This window comes from Etheostoma cragini, chromosome 23, assembly GCF_013103735.1.
Source record: "Etheostoma cragini isolate CJK2018 chromosome 23, CSU_Ecrag_1.0, whole genome shotgun sequence".
NCBI classification, from domain to species: Eukaryota; Metazoa; Chordata; class Actinopteri; order Perciformes; family Percidae; genus Etheostoma; species Etheostoma cragini.
Window position 1 is genome coordinate 13,777,043 of NC_048429.1, and position 21,779 is coordinate 13,798,821.

Genomic DNA, 21,779 nt, shown 5'->3' on the forward strand with positions numbered 1-21,779 from the left:
ATGTGAAATTACTTGGAATTGATGGGAGGCTGCATACAACAACTTCTTGAACATTTTTCACATCAATGTTTACATTTGAACCGATACCAGTGGAGGTAAATGGAATTTGGAACAGGTGCCCAATGTTAATGTTTTTGGGGAATATTTTCTTTTTGTGTACAAAATAAAACACCTCCCTATCTCCCTCTCCTTTCCCTAACGCACCATGGCCTTGAAGAACACTGTTGTGCATGGCTTAGAGGAAGTGTAACCACATTGTTGCAGCTTTCGGCTCGCCGTTATACTATATTGCAGCGAGCATTGTCTGCGTGAAGTTTGGAAAAGTGCAACCACACTTAAGACATTACGACTTAATTGGCATTGCCCTGACTCACCGGGAATTAAACAAGCTGCTTAGGTGCCCGCAGCTCGCTGACTGTCTGCGCACGTTTGTGTTGGAGCTGAGCACCGCTCTTTGTTGAACATGCAGAAAAAAAGGACAGAGAAGAGTTTGTACATAGTAGTGCCGACATAATTTGGTCGGTAGCCTAAAAAGTACAGAGTTCAGTACATAACCCTAGTAACAGAAAATCTGACATCTCTGCAACTTGCCTAGTGTGCAGAGGAGTGAAAGTGGGCCAGGTTGGTTCTCTCTCAAGCTGTGGAAGTGATGGAAGTTGTTGTTTCAAAAATGAAGAATCAATTTTGAAACAACAACAACTTCCATCACTTTTCGTGTGTCCACACGTGTGCAACGCCATGAATGCTTTTTAACGTCCGGATGTGCGACTCAACTGGGGTGATTGGGAACAGGTGTAGACACTGCCTAAAGGCGAGAGTGCATACTCTTGTCATATCAGTCATGCAGCCAGTCGGTCATCATGGGTCAGTTTCACCCTCATCTACTCAGTCCCTCAGTTTGGCAGGGAGCCAGGTAGTCGAGCACCCAGTCAGCCAATCAGCTACAGCCAATCAGTCAAAGAAACAGGAAGGCAGACAGGCAGGCATTATTCCTGGCTGCAGTGTGAGCCGATTCCCCCGGCCCGGCCTGCCCGGCTCCAGGGACAAGCAAGAGAGGTGGAGCCAGAAGGCCTATCAAAGGTCCATCCACAACGGACCTCATTACGGCTTCAAGAGGCACAGTCACACCCCGCTCCAGCCATCCCACCACCCGGCCCCGGAAAACACTCTTCTATCCTCCTCCACCATCTCTCTCGTTTGGTTTTCATCCTCACTCACCCTCACCATTCTGTTTCCCTCTCTCTCATCTCGTCTTTCCTAGAAGGGGCACGTCAGATGTAAACAAAGCCCAACGCCAGCCACTAATTAAATAGATGAGCGGTATTAACATAACCTGAAAGCCCCAGCCAATTGTACCCCCCCTCCACTTCCCTTTAATATCCCTCCTCCTCATCCCTCCATCCATTTGAAAAAAAAAATCTTGTTGTTGTGATCCGAGCAGTGAGCGCCAATTGTGGGCAGTGTAATTACCATTAGGACAGAAAGCCTAGCATGTCTTTGATATGGTAATGATGCTTCATGTACACCCTCCAACCCCCCATTCCTAACCAGCACGCACACACACACACACACACGTTCGATCACCTCCTTCTCCTGTAACCCCCCTGAAACCCACACACACACACACACACACACACACACACACACACACAAACACACACGTTCAAATAATCTCACCCATGAATATTAAGTAGGGCAACTCGTCAACACCTGATATTGACGGCTGCAGTTTTGCATGAGCTGCTCAAGGGTGACGGGAGGCGTGAGAGAGCGAGAGATCGAGGGGAGAAAGAAAAAGTGGATGGGTGATGGATAAAGCGACGGAGGCCAGGGTTGGGGGCAGGGGTGTGGTACGAACATGATCGCCAAAATCCCACAGACGGAGAGAGAGGGAGAGGGAGCGACAAAGGCCGAGAGAGTGACAAGGAGAGGAAAGTGAAAAGATGACTAAACTGTGTCTAAAGAGAAAAGGAGGTGGAAAGGAAGGAGAGTATGCTTGTCAAGGGAGTGTATCCTCAGTTATCGCCACATGTAAGCTGCGTGACCGTCAACTCCTGCTTTAATTATTAATTGCACTTGTCAGGCATCGTTAAGTCATCTTTAGCATCTCAGTGTTGGTCTGACTTGACAATAATCCTACCCCCAGCTCTGCTAGTATTGTTCCACTGACATTTTCTTTTTCCCCTTCATCACCTACTAACTCTTCCTACCTTGGTCATAAAGACCCCTTGTCATCTCCCTACACCCTAACCTCTTTTGCAATGTCTTTCTACTGGCATCTGCCCTCTCTTCTGACTCCTGCTCGCTTTCTCTCCATCATCCCTCATCCTCTGTGTCCAGGCTCTGGCCTCCAGCCTGAGGATGGAACCGGAACAAACCGACTGCCCAGCTCCCCGCTGTCTCCCTCTCATCCCAACTACACACACCATCCCTCCAATGCCTCCATCATTCCAAATCCCGCAGCCTTTCCCCTCAACACGACGTGGCCCCGGCCAGCCCCATAAAAATTGCAATGGACCTGGATTCCGTGAACAAGAAAGCATGACAAGTCTCATGGGGACAGAATGCTCAACGTGAGATGCTCACATTGTCCTGTACATTCAGCGTCTCGCCTTTGTGTTGGTAAAAACCCAATGCCATTGGCTGAGCAACATTAAGCTTATGCCAGCTGAAGAAAAAAATTGGATTCAACACAAAAAAAAGAAAATCACCCAATTAAACTTAAAAAAAAGATCCAGTAAATGCAGCAAGTTTTCAAATTTGAACTTGTGCTGTACACAATTTTTTTGTTGTGTACAGCACAAGTTCAAATGTGATAACTTGCTTGCATATACTGAATCTTATTTTAGCCAAATTATTCATTGGGTAATGGATATACAGTTAAGTTATACTCCCGGTACGTTATCCTGGCAGTGTCCTTTGGCATTGTGTGCCCACAATTGGTCTGCATGCTGGAAAAAGGTGGCATTGTCAGTCTCCTCACATTGTGTGTCTTACAGATTTATTTGCTGCCCTCCTCACATAATTCATTATAGTAGTATATTCTGCCATTCTCAACCATGTATCAACTCTTAATTTACACATCTGCCACCATATTCCAGGGTTTACCGAACTACTCCTGCGGTTGAGTTATCCTTTTTAGCACTCCTTTAACATAGTTGGACTCATGATGCACAATTTCCCTTTTTTTTTTTTTAAGGATAAAAAAATGATGCAGCAGAACTAGATATATGTAAATATATATATTGTTTTTTTATGTCTTGCAATTTTCTTCATTGTCAAAACTTGGAGCTTACATTACCCACAATGCAAATTGACTGCCATCAGTGGCCATTAAGAAATTCCTCAAGTGACATCACACTCTGCTTAACTCTCTCTGGAGTCACAAAAGGCTTTGTACTAGGGCTCGGCGGTACAAACGGTATAGAAAGTACACCCCTATGAATTTGTCCTACTGACGGAATTTTGACTAAACCTCCCTGACTGTTGGAGTGCTCATTTTGCTAAACCAACAATATCTTTTATACTAAAAAAATAAATTGAAGTGATTTAATATTTTGTTTCATATAATTAGAGGTTGATAAATAAATACGTAACTACATTAAAAAGCAAAGATCTTGAACAGGGAATCAATTCTACTTTATATTAGCTAGCAAACTGCACCGTAGTGTTTTATAAAAAGAGTTAGTGGAGGTGAGAGAGGCTGAAGGTAGGCAGGCCTCGCTGCGCTCCGTCTCCGTCTTCCCGCCGGCTCCCCAGTGGGCCACGGAGAGCAGAGGGAGCCCCGGCCGATCAGAGGGGAGCCCAGATGGACTGACACGCACACACACATGCATACACACACTCACTCAGTCACTCACATGTCATATGTTATCCCATCTGCACTGTCACCAAGCTGCCTGTAACCCCAGGGCTTTGCGAGGACACACACACACACACACACACACACAAAAAGGTTATAAGAAAGTGTGATAGTGTGCACACACGCACACACATAGCGGAGGTGTTCCCGGTGTGTAATTGGAGGTGAAGATAACTGCAGCCTCTCTTGTTCGCTTGAGTGGGCGTTGAAGCAACCATACACGAACACTCGCATACGCGCACACACTCCTCAAATATGAGTTTTTTCACAAGTGACAAAGCCATACTATAGGTAAGCAGTGTTGTATGATCCAGCGTGTGTACTCAGTCCAATGGAAGCTGACAGATACTGGAACCATTAAGACACAAGTACATTTTTCATTTCCAATTGATGGACTTGCCATGGGGAAATAATATAGCCATTTTATAAAATGCTCTATTTTACAGTTCAAAAAAGAAGCTAGATGGTTCTGAGAATTTACTGAACACACACTGTGATAATCAGGTATCATGTAGAATAGGGTATATACTGTAAATAGATTGGTATTTGAGCGGACAAAGAACTGAACTGTACACCAACAAGTATTTTAAAGCTTCCGTTTCTTTATTTTTCAACTTTTAGCCATTATTTATCAGTTATGAAAAAAACGTAATTGGGAACACAGCAAAAGCTTTAAAAAAAGAATGTTTTCAGCCATGTGGCAGCTCTGCGAGGCCGTATTTAGCAGTTATTTAGCGATATGCTAAAAGTATAATGTTTTGTCACGTTTGCTATCAGAGCATGTAAGCAGAGCAGAATGCAAGCAGTAGGATTTTGGATGGAGCAAAGAGAGGATTTTTAAAATGTTGGAGTGTAGCTGGATTATCTAAACCAGTTTAATTTGTAGTAGAACTGGAAATGAGCACAGAAGAAATGTTGGTAATAATGTCCTGTTTAGCCAGGAAGTCGTCATGTAAACTATGATGGATTTTATAAAAAATTTAAAATTAAAAAAAACTTTAGCTAACCTTGGGGTATGTTAAGGGAATGAAACTTTTTGTCATACCTTACTTCGAGGACTAAAAATCTTTAGCTAAAATACACTTTTTTTTCAATTAACAAAAGAAGCCAAGTCTCAAAACTTAAATCTGGATTCAACACAAGCAGCTGTGCAGGAAGGCGCCCTGGAGAAAATATAACTTGAATCTAAAATTGGCTAAAGACAAGAAATTCTTTCAGGGTACTTGGCGGTTTTCAATTCTTTGTGCTGACAAAGGGCCGTCGGTACCAAAAGTGCAGTGAGGTTTGCCAATCACTTGGTGAGTATAGGGTCAACCATGAAAAGAAAATAATTCAGCCTTAGCAATTGAAATTCAAATGAAATGGTAGACAGAAAACAATCAAAGCTCATGGATATGAAAATGAATTGCTTTTGTGAGACACACACACACCTCCAACCCGCTTATTTACCATCAGTGACATAAAGGAATGAGCTAAAGGTCCTAAATATAAAATGTACATGCTTGAAACAACGAATGCACTCATACACACGGGCCTTTGTCTAACAGAATGAGACCAGTGATCTTTCCTCCACTTATCTTGGACGTGTCAGCTAAATGGGAAGTGAAAAGTCAAATATGAGATGTCACATTTAGTTTACCTCGCTGCCTACTCCCTTCATCTCTCCCTCCCTCCTCCTCCTCTCCCTCCATCCTTCCTTCACCCGTTTTTGTTCTGCACATCTCTATTTGATTGCATCTCCCTCCCGCCTCGACAACGCTCACACAATACACACTCAGCTCCAGTCTGGGTGACGGTTGTGCATCGGCATGTTGAGTTAATGGATTTTATATGGAGCACGGCGTATTTAGTATAAGCGTGGAGTAAGGGACATCTTAAGAAACTGGCAAAGGAGGAGAGAGAGAGGGACAAGGAAGGGAAGGAGGGGGACAAAACACAAAAGGAGATGTATGGCGATCATATACAGTTCTTTTCAGAATAATAGCATTGTGTCTAAAAAAGTGAATAATGCTCAAAATCCTTAGAACAGCTTTTAATTCCATAATATCAATGCATTGGGAACACTGCACATTCAATTCCAAATCAAAACATGACAAAAATGTATCAAGATTGTGTTGTACCTTTACACAAAGTGAAGAAAAAGGAATATTAGGCTGTTGACAAACTCAAACATTTACTGTATGAACTGAAACATGTCTCAAGGGTTTGCTTTACTTTGAGTCACTGCACTAAAATATTTAGTTGCATAACCATTATTTCTGAGAACTGCTTCACATCTGTGTAGCATGGGGTTGACCAACTTCTGGCACCTGTGAACAGGTATTCCAGCTCGGGACGATTCAAGTACAATCCACAATTCCTCAGTTTTGCCTCAGAAACATTATTTGTTATGTCACCCCACAGGCGTTCTATGGGTTTGAGGTCCGAGGATTGGGCCGGCCGCTCTAACATCAATCTTGTTCATCTGGAACTAATAGTTTGCTCGATTGCTGGTGTGTTTTGGGTCACTGTCTTGTTGAAAGACCCATTTCAAAGGCCTTTCCTCTTCGGCATAAGGTAACAGGACCTCTTCAAATATTGTGATGTATTGAAACTGATCCATGATCCTGATATGTGACAAAAATATCCCCATAACATGATTTTTCCACCACCAAGCTTTACTGTCTGCACAGTGTACTGTGGCATGAATTCAGTGCATGAGGATCATCAGACAAACTGTCTACGGCCCCTAGACCCAAAATTTCTCCTTTGGCCAGTCAATGTGTCCTTTGGCAAATTTCAACCTATTCAGTACATGTCTTTTTTTCAGCAATGGGACATTGCAGGGGCGTCTAGCTGATAGCTTTGCTACAAACAGCCTTCTTGTAATCGTAACAGTACTCACAGGTAACTTTAAGTCTTCTTTTGATTTTCCTGGAGCTGATCATTGGTTGAACCTTTGCCATTTTGGCTATTCTTCCATCCATTCAAATGGTAGTTGACCATTTCTTCCCATGTTGTTCAGTCTTTGGATGCCATTTCAAGGCATTTGAAATCATTTTAGCTGAGCAGTCTATAATTTTCTGCACCTCTTTATTTGTTATCCCCTCTCCAATCCACTTTTTAATTAAAGTCCGCTGTTCATCAGAGAAATGTCCGGAAACACGTCATTTTTTGAGTGTTTCAGTGTGAAATGCACTATAAACAGCATGCACAACATTTACTTCCTTAAATATGGGCCATATTTAACACCTGTTTCTTCACAGAGTCAATCACCTCACTAATTGAACACAAAGCTGCTATTATTTGGAACATGGCCCTTTCAATTACAGATTCAATTACACAGAATGAGCAGCATGCATGTCATGAATGTTGGGTCTGTTGGTTTTCTATGACTACAACACTTACTAATAAATGATTTACCATGTAGAAATATCACTTCTACCAAAAGAATTTGATTTATTAAGTTAGTGATGTTGAACTGCTATTATTTTGTACACAACTGTACATGTATATATGTTGCCCTAATCGTCACTTTTCCCTCCTTCCACATAGGTAGAAAATCACTTTTCTTCATATCACACCTGGACACCACACTTAGACATCTGGGAAGAGCTAAAGTCAACCAGGTACTAGTTACACAACTTGTCGTGTAGTGGCTTATAGGTATTGCTGCAACAGTGGTGTAATGAGTAAGGACCACTGTATTTAATGAGCCAGAATCTGTTAGACTTACACTTCGCTTTATTAATCCCTTTGGGATGACTCCCGCAAGGAAATTAAAGTTTCCTGTTAACAGTTTTATCAAATTATACGACTAGAATTGCAGAATTTCCTCACTGTTAAGTGTCTTCAGGTAAATCATATCATCCCATTGTGCTGTATTGCCCAGAGTAGATATGAAGGATGATCACATTGAGATATAGTGATCACGTTTATTCAATGTGTCATCCCTATCGCAAGACTTAACAGAGACATGCTTAAAAACTGAAAAGTTGTAGCTTCTCTACACCTCTGATCAACCGCCTTGAACTTGGTTAATTACATAACACGCCATTTTGCAGGTGTAAAAATCACTGAAGCACATTGGAAGGTCCCTCTGGAGACGCCAAACAACAGGAAATTGCAGTAAAGAGTTTAATTGTAGAATTGAGAAGACTGGGAGGTATAAATTCTTCCACCGGCACTCTGGAGAGCGCTTTCTTTGTTCCTGTCGGTGGGAGAGATAACAATTCCTCCCACCGTTAACTACCTGCCTGCCTGCCTGCCGACCGGGTTTTGTTGTGTTTCTCGTGTTTTGTTGTTGCTAATAGGCCTAATTGGCCATAACCCAGGCACCCAGAGAGAGGGGGAGGGGGGTGTAATGAAAGTACCTGCACTACATCTCACTCTCTTTCGCCTCTGTTCTCTATCTCACTTTCTGTTTTTCTTCAAGGAAAGAGAATTCCACAGAGAAACAGAAAGCACATTAGGGAGGCTATAGGGAGATATCTTTGATTTGATTGTAGTTCTTTGCGCACACAGGTACAGGGTGTGGGGTGGGGAGGGGTGTAGAGTGCCAGAAAGAGCGATAGGAAGGTGTGGACGTCTATGCCGTTTCCCCAAGAGCAAAGAACAAAGCTAGGTAATGTTTATGGATGATGATCTTTAAAGGCCTGGCGTTTACTGAGCAGCACTTTGATACTAAAAACGCCCTTGATTATCACTGGGTCAGGCTATAGAATGCCTGCTCTTGATGTTTAATTGATGCGGCAGTTTTGTGACAGTTAAATACGTTGCGCTGGCGTTTTGATCTCCACACTGTGCCATATCTTATAGCAGCAGATAGTCATTGATGTGAGATCCATTTGTTCTGCGCCGCAAGTAGTGAATTCCTATTTGATCTGAACGCACATTGTTAATCTTCAACTGTAACATCGCTCACTGTGTGCGTTTGTGTGTCAAACAATCCTGCTCATCAGCACGTAAATCTACTTTTCTAACAGGAACAAAGCCCAGAGCATAAAATAACAGATACATTTGCGTAACATATCTGTGTCCCCATGTAGAATTGTTGTGAATCATGGTGTGTTGTATTAATATTCCTCTGAGATAAAGCCAGAGAAACCGCCCTGCCTGCACTCTGAGGGAATACTATGAGAACAGTATGTCAGTGGGCAGATTGTTTGTGTGTGTGTGTGTGTGTGTGTGTGTGTGTGTGTGTGTGTGTGTGTGTGTGTGTGTGTGTGTGTGTGTGTGTGTGTTTGGAGCAATGGGACCTGAAGGAACACCGTGAGGACAATCTGTCGCCCCTACGCCTGGGCCCTGGGTGACAGATGATGAGCTCCCACTGCTGAGCTGTGTGTGTGTGTGTTGGGGGGGGGGGGGGGATGCAACAATAACAATAGCTGTATTCCATGTTGTCAAGGTTTCAGATGTTTTAGCAAACATGAATACAGCCATCTTCCTTGTCTAGCTCCCATGTGCTAAACTATTATATTTAAAATCAAATGTATCTTCAGTACAAAGCACTGAAAGTGCTTGAAGTTCTGTAGAGAAGTGTAAATTTGGTAAGGAGCCTGGAAGTCTATACTGGCCGTTTACACTTTGGTAGCACAAAAAAGCACTATTGGAAAATAAAAAATTAAGTGACACACATTTACAATGTAAGGAAATGTTAACTAAATTCAAACACAACGTTATGTATGGAAACTGATAGATCTCGTTGCTGCTGCCACTTTTTCTGCCGTGATCTCAGTAACAGTGTAGTGTGTCATGTTGAGGTATTTTTACATTGTGCAAGATTGGCAAGTATATACAGCTCCTTGTCTACACTGTAAAAGTACATCTATGGCATCCAAGTTTACAAAGACATGTGGTCAAACACTGCAGGATACAGGATGACAATGACAATGCTGACCATGCTGATTTTATTATTGTATCGGGTCACAACGCACAGGAAATCCGATGGGATTGTTTTCTTGCACAAAAAGGGGAACGAGTCATTTTTACTTTATCCCAGTTCCTCTTTCCAGATTGGCATGATTTAAGCTATGTGTAAGAACACATACTGAAAATTCCTTTGAAATTAATATAATCTTGTAGGGGTGATCAAGGCCCTTATTTTTGTTCTTCCTCTAGTTTTTCCCCTAAAGTAACAACTAAAGGAACAACGCAAGGGAGGAGAAAGCAACCGATTTTATGAGAAATGTCGTTTTAATTTTGAGAAACCCCAAATGCTACACACAGCACCTTTAAAAGTAGACCAGCAGCTAGACAGTCCTTTGAAAATACTCGCCCACCACACATTCCCATTCACTATCTCTCAGAACTTGCATGGCTGCAGTGACCACAGGCCAGTCTTCTTAGCATTACTCACCATTGTATTTACAGTGAAACTCTTTGTTACCAAGCACTTAAGACCTTACGTGTGGTGTATACACACTGCGGAGTGGGGGTGGTGTGTGTATGTGTGTATTCATACTTATGTGTGTATTTCGGACAGCCGTTTGTCTCCTAAACTCAAACAAGAGAGCGTACATTCTCCATCACAGCTTTATCTGTTTATGCCATCAGCTGGTCAGCACCCACACGCCTGTAAACACACCAACCCACCCACTCTGTGTCTCACACACACATTATAAAAAGCAAGCACCCCGGTGGGGGACATTGCCCCTTGTCTTTGAAACGGATTAGTCCTGGTGGAAGTGAAGAGTTCATGCAGGGATCATGTCCAAATGCATTAATGTACGTAACGTATGATTCAATGGCTACGAGATTTCTGGAATATTAAGGGAAATTATACAATTCTCCACACACACACACACACATACACACACACACACACTGTAAGTAAATTCTAATGATCTAAATTAAAGGATTTCTGAATATTATTTGTGCCCGTTTATACACTCAAAGAAATGTCAGTTTTCACAAGGCCATTAGAACTGTTTTAAGGATAGCACCGCTTATAGTATTGTTAATTTACTTTTACCCCTGTCAGATTTGTTTACCTATATCATTTTCTATTATTGTCCAATCTGTGTATCTTTGGTTTTCTTACAGCATTGTCTTAACGGCTATTTGCTGTTTTGTCTTTTCTTCCTTAACAGTATGATTACCTGTATGATTAAATGGAATAAGTTCCAAGCCAGCTCATCCTCAAATGGCTCTATTGCAGCTAAACCTTCTGAAAGCCATGAAGCCATAGTCAAAAAGAACAGAGGTTATCTATGAAAAGTAGTGGATGTTGTGAGGTTACTGTTTAAACTTGGAATGCCCTTTAGTGGGCACAAGGAGGGAGAAGTGTCAGAACTGCGTTTCCTTGAGGTTTGCAGTTTTTTATCGAAATATGATGCTTATTTTAAAACATGCAATTTAACTGTTTTAATTCTACAAGCCTAGATTTTCTAAATGATATAATTGGCATCTGTGCACACGTGATTTACAACAACATTGCTGAAAAGGTGCAGAAAACTGGATTTTTCACCGTAATTGTGAACGAGACTAGGTCCTCCAAAACTGAGCAGCTGTCAGTGTGCATAACATATGCAAGGAATTGGAAATCAAGGAGCGTGTTTTGTGTTTTATGGACTGCTATGCATCTCGCAACGCTGGGCTTGATATGTGTGGTCTTAAAAACCTCCCAATTTTGGCACAGAGTTACGTGTTGCACAGTGACGTCTGTGATGTCAGGTCATGTGCCTGGTGTGCAGCAGAACAACAAAGAGACTCGCCCCTACGCAGCCTACATACACTGCTTGGCGCACAAATTAAATTAAGTGCTTTTGCTTATTCAGTTTTTTAACGCAATTATTTTGTTTTTCAATGCAATTATTCAAGCTTAGCAATTCAAATATAAATGATTAAAATTTAGTTTCAGTTCTGCACATATTTCAGCCCAGAGAAAAGTCACTACTCTGTGATTACGAAGTGTTTGAGAGCAATTAGTGAAGAGGGAGAGAAGTGGTCAGCACAAGAAATTGGTATCCATGACTTCATGTTAAGAATGTCATTCATTACAAGCCTCGTTGTGTTTGACAAGATACTGCGTGTGATCCACATTACGCAAAAGGCCCTACAGTCATCCAACTGCACAATGTCCAAAGCTGCGGCCTTTACTGACAGCCTAAAAGCACACTTTGTGTGAAAAAGGCAGACACACTCCTGGAGCAATGTGTGGAAGTCACTCAAACAGTTCTGCCTGCATTGCCATGCCCAAAGGGAACACTGCTAACGCACAAATTTCAACGGAGCATCTTAAAAAAGCTGAAAAAAAAAAAACTCCCCAAATCTCTTTAAACATTTACAGTTAGTTCTCACTCTTCCCATTGGGTCATCTACCTCTGAGAGAAGCTTTTCTGCAATGAGGACGATAAGGAACTGGCTGCGTTTGACGATGGGAGCAGCTAGCTTTTCTTCTCTTGCAATCCTTCACATTTAAAGCGGCATTATCGACAAAAACGGCAGATGTCGGGGCAAGTTTTAAGAGCCTTTGTGCCTCTTAACAGACATAAAATGCAATTAACATGTCTGTGCAACATGAACAGGGCCCTTACGTGACAAGAAGATGCGTTTTACCCTGGTCCTTGTCTCCATCCTGCCGGTATCCGGTAGCTGGTAGGTTGCAGGTTGGGGGGGTTGTCCTCTGATGTAAAAATTTAAAGTGGGAAGTGTTGTGTGAGTGTGTGATTGTCAACTGAAAATGTTTAGTCTTGTCAGACTTATTAACCAAGAGAAGCCTCTCTTTTCCCTGTGTCTCACATAACGTTTTAAATGTTTCATTAATTACAACAAATCTTTTCGTTTTGGCTGAAGAGAATACTTTTACTGTGCAAAACTTAAAGTCGTCCACATTTCATTGCTTTGATCCTAATTGCGTCAGAAGATGCGACTAGTCAAGTGGCTTCTACCTGTTAGATATGATTGTAATGCTGTAGGCCTACTGTGTTTTTTTCTATGGGTTAAAAATAAACATCTATGTCAATTTATCATGTTTGTTTTTTCCATATGCTCATGCTGTGTTCCCCAAGTGGTGGGCCAGGTGTCAGCTGCAAAAAAATTGTTTTGTTTGCCCCACCTGGCTTGAATGTCAAACTCAACCTACGGATAGCACCGCTAATGAAGCTAATACAGTTCCTATGCATTCTTCACATTAAAAGCATCCCACAGATTCACCAGTGGAACGCTTTTTATGTGAACAGTAGGAAATGTTCCAATCTGCATCAGTGTAGCTTAAGCTCGGATTTGGCTGAAAGCAGGTTGGTCCTGGTCAGCCCTCCTACCAAGAGGCTACTGGGAGGCTGTATTGGAAACACAAGCCATCACGGCTTGGCTTGGCACGGCGCAGCTAAAGCTGGCCAATGAAAAAAAGCCTTTGCAAAGTTACAAAATCTGTGTCAGGGGACAGAAAATGCCTTCAAACCACATCTACTCATTCAGGGTGCGTTGGGTTGGATCCATCCTACTAACCATATTTTACTCTACGCAACTTTATGAGTATACTGTATTCAAGTTTCCTTGAGGGAACCACCAAAAAAGCAGGGGATTTTTTAGCAGTCCCTGCTTGTTTCTGCATTGTTAGTTGACAACAATTATGACTTAAGTTGAGTAAAAAAAAAAGGTGTAAGTCTCTGTAGATTTGTGAATGGATAGCAAATTGAAGACTGCAGTTTAGGGGCAAAAGCATGTAGGTAAGCTATTCACAGAAGGTGTATCTGTCACATATTGACTCATGGGAACAACCTACTCACTCAACCTTCGTCGCTGACCCAGAAGTTGCACAGAAAACCCAACACACAAACCAGCGCTGGGGCCGCTGACCCTGTTAGCTGAGCCCCATCCGTACCCCAGTTTCACTCCGCTAACATTAAAGACAACTGGACTTGATGGAAACTGCATCAAACCCAAGGGCTCCATTCTGAGGCTGCCCACTTGGCCTTGTTTCCTGCACAGAGCAGAGGGGCAAAAACCCATATGTCAGACAATATAATGCTCTGTGAAGTGTACCACTTCAGTGGTGTCTGACAGGAAGGAGAGCGCACATGCACAGACACACAATCTGATTTGAGGACAAGGCTTTCTGGATGGCCGCTCTGGCAGATGAAGAGACAGCAGTGACATAAAGTCTGTTTCAGTCAAAGTGACAGTGTTTGTGAGCGTGTGCATGTGCTGAAGTCAATGTGTTCACATGCGTTCATTTGCGTCTGAAAGTTTGTGTATGCATGTGAGTCCGAAAAGAATGTGCATATGCTTTCTTTTTTGGGATGCGTGCGTTTGTGTGTCTAATCTCAACGGGCCTGGCATTGTTGCTGGGCTATACTTGCCCTCTCACACACACACTACTCATATCTCCCATTCTTTGTCCCTTGTGCAGATGGCATGTGGGTCTTTACTTTTGTATTCTGTCCTTTTGGTCCCTTAGTAGCAAGTCTCAGGGCTTCCAGGAGCCATATGTCCCAACTTTACTGACCTAAGTTACACCTCCCTGTCTGTCTGTCTGTCTGTCTGTCTTACTGTCTGTCTGTCGGTCAATTAACCTGTCTGTCTCTCCTCCCCCTTTTATTTCAGCTTTCTCCGTCTGCCATCACTACCTCAAAGCCACACCTTTTTCTTGCTTGTACTGAAAATCTAGAGAAAGTGGAGGAACAATTTGACCATAGAGGTATTTCAGTGCTAAAATAAAATAAATAATAATAATGAATAATAAAGCAGGCTCTGTGTTGAAGCTCCACATGTCTCTTTTGTCTCAGCTGTCCTTTGCTGTCCCACGGCTTTCCTTTTCCAAAACAAACAATCCCATTCTCCCTACCCTCCATATGTTGTTCTCTGACCATTTACCTCTCTGGCCCTCTCACCCCTCGCGCTCACAATATCCCAGTTCATACACTAGTACAACTCCAGGGGCTAGGAAACAGGGAACATTACAAAATACATTGAGCAACGTAGCAAGAGGACACGTGATTCCTACTAAGTGAAAAGACAGGAGACACTGGGAATTGGTTGAGCTTTGCATGGTGTTGCACTTACTGTATGCATGCCCTTGTTGGGGCAGATGTCAAGCTAACATTCTCTTAATTCTACTTGGGAGCAAACAAAAGTATTATGCACATGATAATTTTTTTGTGGCGTTTAATGTGTCTGCTTCCTGTTTCATCCGCGAGGGGAAAGCTGCTGATCTCCAGAAATACAACACTACTGGACATAAAGAGCAGTATGAAGAACGTAGTAAGAGGAAAGTATTTCTGTCTCAGAGTGTACGTGGTAGAAAGTTGGTGAAAAAAAAATTAACATTGGTCATGTTGCTTTTTCTCCCACAGGAGATGTCAAGTCCAATGAGGGGATTTTGTTCCTTTAGTATTTACTTGTGTATCTGGGTTGTTGGTCTCAGTCCCCATGGAGTTTCCTACACTGTTGTGTATTTGTGGCTCACATTTCTCAAGAGGATGAGAGTTTCCTGGCATGCGTTGCATAGCGTCCTATGTATTTTGTATACTACTCATGGTGAGAGGAATGTCAGTTTGGAACTAATGTGGCACGAAACCTTGTACTGAATTTGGAGATTTTTTTTTTCCAGCTTCAGTATTAAGGAAATAAAGAAGAAAGATCTGGTATGTCACTGATACACACATACAGGGTGAAATTCTAAAAAAAATACTTAAAGCATATTGCTTTTGGATATACTGTATATCATAATACCTTTTTGTTTAATGCTAAGAAGAAACACTGTTGTAAGTGCACCTCAAAAGACAAATTAGAGGCCCCTGTTCTAATCCCCGTACTTCACACTGCCAAAAAATAATACACAGACACACACACACACACACACACACCTCCCCCTTTGCCCTCCATGTCAGATGTACAGATATGATGCTTACTGGCTGCCCACAGGCCTCACAGTGGCCAGCTGAGAATGCCGATCGGCTGGATGCTGACTGTGTAGTCATGGAAACTGACTTGAGCCCTGTGTGTGACCTCACGAAGGCCACATAAAGGCTGGGTTAGAGAGAGAGGGAGAGGGTTCATGTGTGTAATATGAAAGAGAGAGTGCCTGACTGACACTGTCACTCAACCCAATTTAGTTTGCCATAGTTTAAATGCAGAGTACCTTGAGCACATACATGTTTCTATTGTGTGTGTGTGTGTGTGTGTGGGTGTGTGTGTGTGTGTGTGTGTGTGTGTGTTAAGAAAATAGCAGCTGACCTACAAGCGTCCCAAGAAAGGTAGCTCTGCTGAAGAGTGGATACCCATCAGAGACACGGCCGAGCCTGGTAAAAAGAAAAAGCGATTTAGCTGGATTTCCCACTCAAAGAAACAGCCAGGTAGACAATAACATGGTCTCTACAGAGATCTTACAGTGGTTAGAGGAAAAAAAGCGGGCAAATGAAGTGTGGAGCACATGAGATCTTTAAAAAGTTTGAAGGAGAGTGGAGAGTAAAGCCAAGAGGAACAAACGAGGAAAATCAATGACAATAAGAGACCGAAAAAGAAAGAGAGGAAAGAAGGAAATGAGGAATAAAAAAGAACTGGGGTCTCATTTATAAACATGGCGTATGCACAAAATAGGGCTGGAAATCAGCCACTTCCCACGCTAAGGTTGTGATCAATTAAAAAAACTTGACGGAAGAATGCGCGGTCCTCCACGCAAACTCTGACCCATGCGTCCGCACATTTTGGAGACAATGGGAATTGGCAACGCAGATGGTGAGGTGGAGAACGGAAGTCACACTGCAGAAAGTACATGCAGAAATAATGATTACTCGTAATATTTTCAAGTATTGATGCCTCACGCACATTTTTTCACTCCATATAAAAAGAATTTATTCTAAAAGAATAGAATAAATCTTGAATGTCCACCAAGGTGGACATTCTTCTTTGACTCACCAGCCATACAAAACAGATAAACATACAGACAACATGTTAGACATAAGTGGAGCATATCATCTAAGTTATCATGAAAATTACATCGAGCAGGGTTATTTGCGCTTGATTTGAGTGATTATTGGTCCATAACCACCTGGTAAAATAAAACTCAAATCTTAAATAAAAATGTTCTTAATATTTAATCAGCGCTTTTCACCGTCAAATGTCCACTTCAAAGCGCAGGAGGAGATTGCCCGACTCCATGGAATATATGATAGCATCAAACACCCTACAATTAGATATATACACACTGATCATTGTTCCATAACCACCTTGTAAAACACAACTCAAATCTTAAATAAAATGTTCTTCATATTTAATCTGCACTTTTCACCGCCACATTGTCCGTTACGAAGCGCAGGAGGAGATTGTACTTAAGCAAATTTCAAGGACCAGCTTTTTTCACCTACGTAATATTGCAAAAATGTAGGATTATCCTGTCCAAAAATTATGCAGAAAAACTAGTCCATGCATTTGTTACTTCTAGGCTGGATTGCTGCAATTCTTTATTATCAGGCTGATCCAGAATGCTACAGTACGTGTTCCGACAGAAACCAGGAAAAGAGATCACATCTCTTCTGTTTTAGCTTCTCTGCATTGGCTTCCTGTAAAATCCAGAATAGAATTTAAAAATCCTTCTTCTCACCTACAAAGCCCTTCATGGTCAGGCACCATCTTATCTTAAAGAGCTCATAGTATCTTACTACCCCACCAGAGCACTGTGCTCCCAGAGTGTAGGGGTACTTGTGGTTCCAAGAGTCTCTAAAAGTAGAAAGTGAGCCAGAGCGTTCAGCTATCAGGCTCCTAACCTGTGGAACCAGGTTCCAGTTTGGGTTCAGGAGGCAGACATTATCTCCACAATTAAGAGTAGGCTTAAGAATTAAGCATCCCTATAGAATTATTAGGAACACCATGCTAATACTGTGTTTGACCCCTTTGGCCCTTCAGAACTGCCTTAATTCTACATGGCATTGATTCAACAAGGTGCTGAAAGCCTTCTTTAGAAATGTTGGCCCATATTTGTAGGATAGCATCTTGCAGTTGATGGAGATTTGTGGGATGCACATCCAGGGCACAAAGCTCTCGTTCCACCACATCCCAAGATGGTCTATTGGGTTGAGATCTGGTGAGCGTGGGGGCCATTTTAGTACAGTGAACTCATTGTCATGTTCAAGAAACCAATTTGAAATGATTTGAGCTTTGTGACATGGTGGCCATAAAGGAATGGACATGGTCAGAAACAATAATCAGGTAAGCCGTGGCATTTAACAATGCCCAATTGGCACTAAGGGCACTAAAGTGTGCCAAGAAAACATCCCCTACACCATTATACCACCAGTCTGCACAGTGGTAACAAGGCATGATCCATGTTCTCATTCTGTGTACGCCAAATTCTGACTCTACCATCTGAATGTCTCAACAGATATTGGGACTCATCAGACCAGGCAACATTTTCCAGTCTTCAACTGCCCAATTTTGATGAGCTCTTGCAAATTGTAGCCTCTTTTTCCTATTTGTAATGGAGATGAGTGGTACCCATTGAGGTCTTCTGCTGTTGTAGCCCCTCTGCCTCAAGGTTCTGCGTGTTGTGGCTTCACAAATGCTTTGCTGCATATCTCGGTTGTAATGAGTGGTTATTTCAGTCAAAGTTGCTCTTCTGTCAGCTTGAATCATTCGGCCCATTTTCCTCTGACCTCTAGCATCAACAAGGCATTTTTGGATGTTTTTCCCTTTTCACAGCATTCTTTGTAAACCCTAGAAATGGTTGTGTGTGAAAATCCCAGTAACTGAGCAGATTGTGAAATACTCAGACCGGCCCGTCTGGCACCAACAACCATGCCAGGCTCAAAATTGCTTAAATCACCTTTCTTTCCCATTCTGACATTCACTTTGGAGTTCAGGAGATTGTCTTGACCATGACCACACCCCTAAATGCATTGAAGAAACTGCCATGTGATTGGTTGATTAGCTGAACAGCTTTTACTGTAGGTTTGAAAAGACCACAGTCACACCCCTCCCCCACACCAACACACACTTCAGTCAGTCACCTTCCCCTACCTGTACGTTGTTACCTCCCCCCCCCCCCCCCCCCCCCCCCCCCCCCCCCCCCCCCCCCCCCCCCCCCCCCCCCCTCTGACCCCTCACCTGCACTCACGATCTGTGAAGTGGATGTGCGCCAGCTCTTCCAGAGGCAGAAGACCAGAAAGGCTCCTGGCCCAGACGGTGTGTCACCATCCGGTCTGAAAATCTGTGCAGACCAGCTGGCCCCCAACTTCACTCAGATCTTCAACAGATCTCTGGAGCGATCTGAAGTTCCCTCCTGCTTCAAACGCTCCACAATCATCCCAGTCCCCAAAAAAAACCTCCATCTCTTGACTAAATGACTACAGGCCTGTCGCCCTGACATTTGTAGTCATGAAGTCCTTTGAAAGACTGGTGTTGGCCCGCCTGAAGAACATCACAGTCCCCTTGATGGACCCCCTGCAGTTTGCCTACAGGACTAAAAGGTTGGTGGATGATGCAGTCAACTTAGGACTGCATTACATCCTGCAACACCTCGACTCCCCATGGGCATATGCAAGGATCCTGTTTGTGGACTTCAGCTCGGCGTTCAACACCATCATCCCGGATATCCTCAGCACCAAACTCTCCCAGCTCACTGTGCCAGCCTCCACCTGTCAGTGGATCACAAACTTCCTGACTGACAGGAGTCAGCAGGTGAGGCTGGGGAACATCACATCCAGCACACGGACTATCAGCACTGGCGCCGCCTAGGGGTATGTGCTCCACCCACCGCTTTTCGCCTCTACACTGATAACTGCACCTCAGGAGACCCCTCTGTTAAACTCAGAAAGTTTGCTGATGACAAAATGGTCATCGGCCTCATCCGGGACGGTGATGAGTCGGCCTACAGACAGGAGGTGGATCAGCTGGCCCTCTGGTGCAGTCAGAACAACCTTGAGCTCATCACGCTGAAAACTGTGTAGATGACCGTGGACTTCAGAAAGAGACCCCCCACTCCTCCCCCAATCACCATACTCAACAGCCCTGTGTCTGCTGTGGAATCCTTCAGGTTTCTGGGATCCACTATATCCCAGGACCTGAAGTGGGAGCCCAACACAGACACCATCATCAAAAAAGGCCCAGCAGAGGATGTACTTCCTGCACCAGCTCAGGAAGCTCAACCTGCCTTAGGAGCTGTTGATCCACTTCTATACAGCCATTGTCCAGTCTGTCCTCTGCACGTCCATCACTGTCTGGTTTGGATCTGCCACCAAAAAGTGTTTAAAACACTTGTCTTCCAACTTTGGAAATTGCACTAGTTAATTTTTTTGCTTGCTTTCATTGTTCAATTCACCCTCAACTCATCATGGAAACCTCATGGAAACCTCACAACTCCATGAAGTCACTACGCATAGCAAAAAAAATAGTCAGGCTTCTAAACCCACCATAAAATCACTTTTTTACACTAACATGTTTATTAATGAGGTTTAGCGGTACAGGTAGGGGATTTGGTTTCCTTCAGACAGAGCCAAGGTAGCTGCTTCCCACTGCTTCTTAATCTTTGTACTAAGCAAACTGGCTGTAGCCTCATTTATTCCACAGATAAGAAAGTGGTATCGTTTGGCAACCATCTTCAGAACAGAGTAGTCCAGTCTATTTTAGTCCAGTACAGTCAAGTCCTGAAAGTAGTCTAGTCCCGTTTGTCTTATCCCATCCCAGTCTGGTCCATTCAGGGCCAATTCAACACTACCCAGTCTTAATTGAGAGCAAATGGAAAAAGATGCCAAGATGTCAGCTATACATCACTATCTAATTATATAATAAAGTGGGTGGAATAATTTGAAAAGTCTCCTATTGTAGAGTTTTAATGGGTGGGATTCAACTGCAGAGGGAGTCAGCTGGTCATAAGTCCTTAACATTTACACACATTTGTAGATGGAAAAAAAATCAGTATCTGCAAAAAAAAAAAATCCTTACACTCTCAAAGGAACATCCAGTACAGACACTGTGAACATGGACAAAGCTAATGAAGCCAAGGACAAAGACAGCTCATTACCTGTGTGAAATACAAACTGTGGGTAAACATCCAGATCAGTGGATCTCCTCTTGGCAGACCTCAGCTGCCTCTCTGCCACATCCAGGCACAAAACAGCCACCCTCCTCCCCTTGTTTCAACCCAACACCTCCCTCTCAAACATCAGCCATTAGACACACAGGCAGGCGCGCACACACACACACACACACACACACACACTTCCATTTATTACTCTTTAAAAAGGTCACTGTTTTCTCTGGCTAAGCACCCCGTGCTATTGATAATATGCATAAACAAATGGCAAATTTGTGCCACATAAATATGTATTAGCAATTAATAATGGTGGTGTGTGTGTGAGGGGACGCCAGGTGCATGCCGAATGGGGCTGGCTGGCTGCTGGTGGAGCCGCAAAGCTGGACTAGTGGCTTTATGTTCCGAGCTGGTCTCTCTCTCCTCCACTGTGTCTGCACAATGGCCACTTAGGCACACACCAGTAAAATGACAAGCACACAAAAAAAACTCAAGCAAGCAAGCACACACACACACACTGAAGACACACACACACACACAGTAACGAAATTAACACTTAGACAATAGATGTAACACGTTGGTAGAGTAAAATTCACAAACACACACACAAACAAAAAAGGGAAGCATTTTTGCACAGAGGCAGGCCTGAAGGAGTGATGGCACAGCGGGCCTAATGTCGACCCCACTCTCTCTCCCAGCTGGAGAACAATACATGTGTTACATTATGTTACATTTCACACACCACTGAGAGCAAAGTAGGACCAAACACAGGCTTCAGTTGTTTAGCGCAATCTCAGTTTCACGAGGGGTAACATAAGTAGAAATCCACTGTAGGTCAAGTGGAGCAAGGAATTGATTAAGTTTGCTTAACATTTCAAGTCCTTGTCTTTTATTTTTATCAGGCAGCTTACTTCACGTACAGATGATGTAACATTGGTTAGTTTTTTTTTTTTATTATATTGAGTCAAA

At 43.0% G+C, this 21,779-nt stretch overlaps 1 protein-coding gene across 1 annotated transcript in view; it reads right to left on the minus strand.

Annotated features, from left to right (window-relative positions):
• The window catches only part of sox5 (SRY-box transcription factor 5), a 182,276-nt gene extending 166,240 nt beyond the window's left edge, over positions 1-16,036 (minus strand). The window contains exon 1 of the mRNA XM_034863668.1: positions 16,022-16,036. The gene's annotated coding sequence lies outside the window, so the exon portion shown is untranslated. The remainder of the gene's footprint in view (positions 1-16,021) is intronic.
• Positions 16,037-21,779: the final 5,743 nt, after the last annotated feature.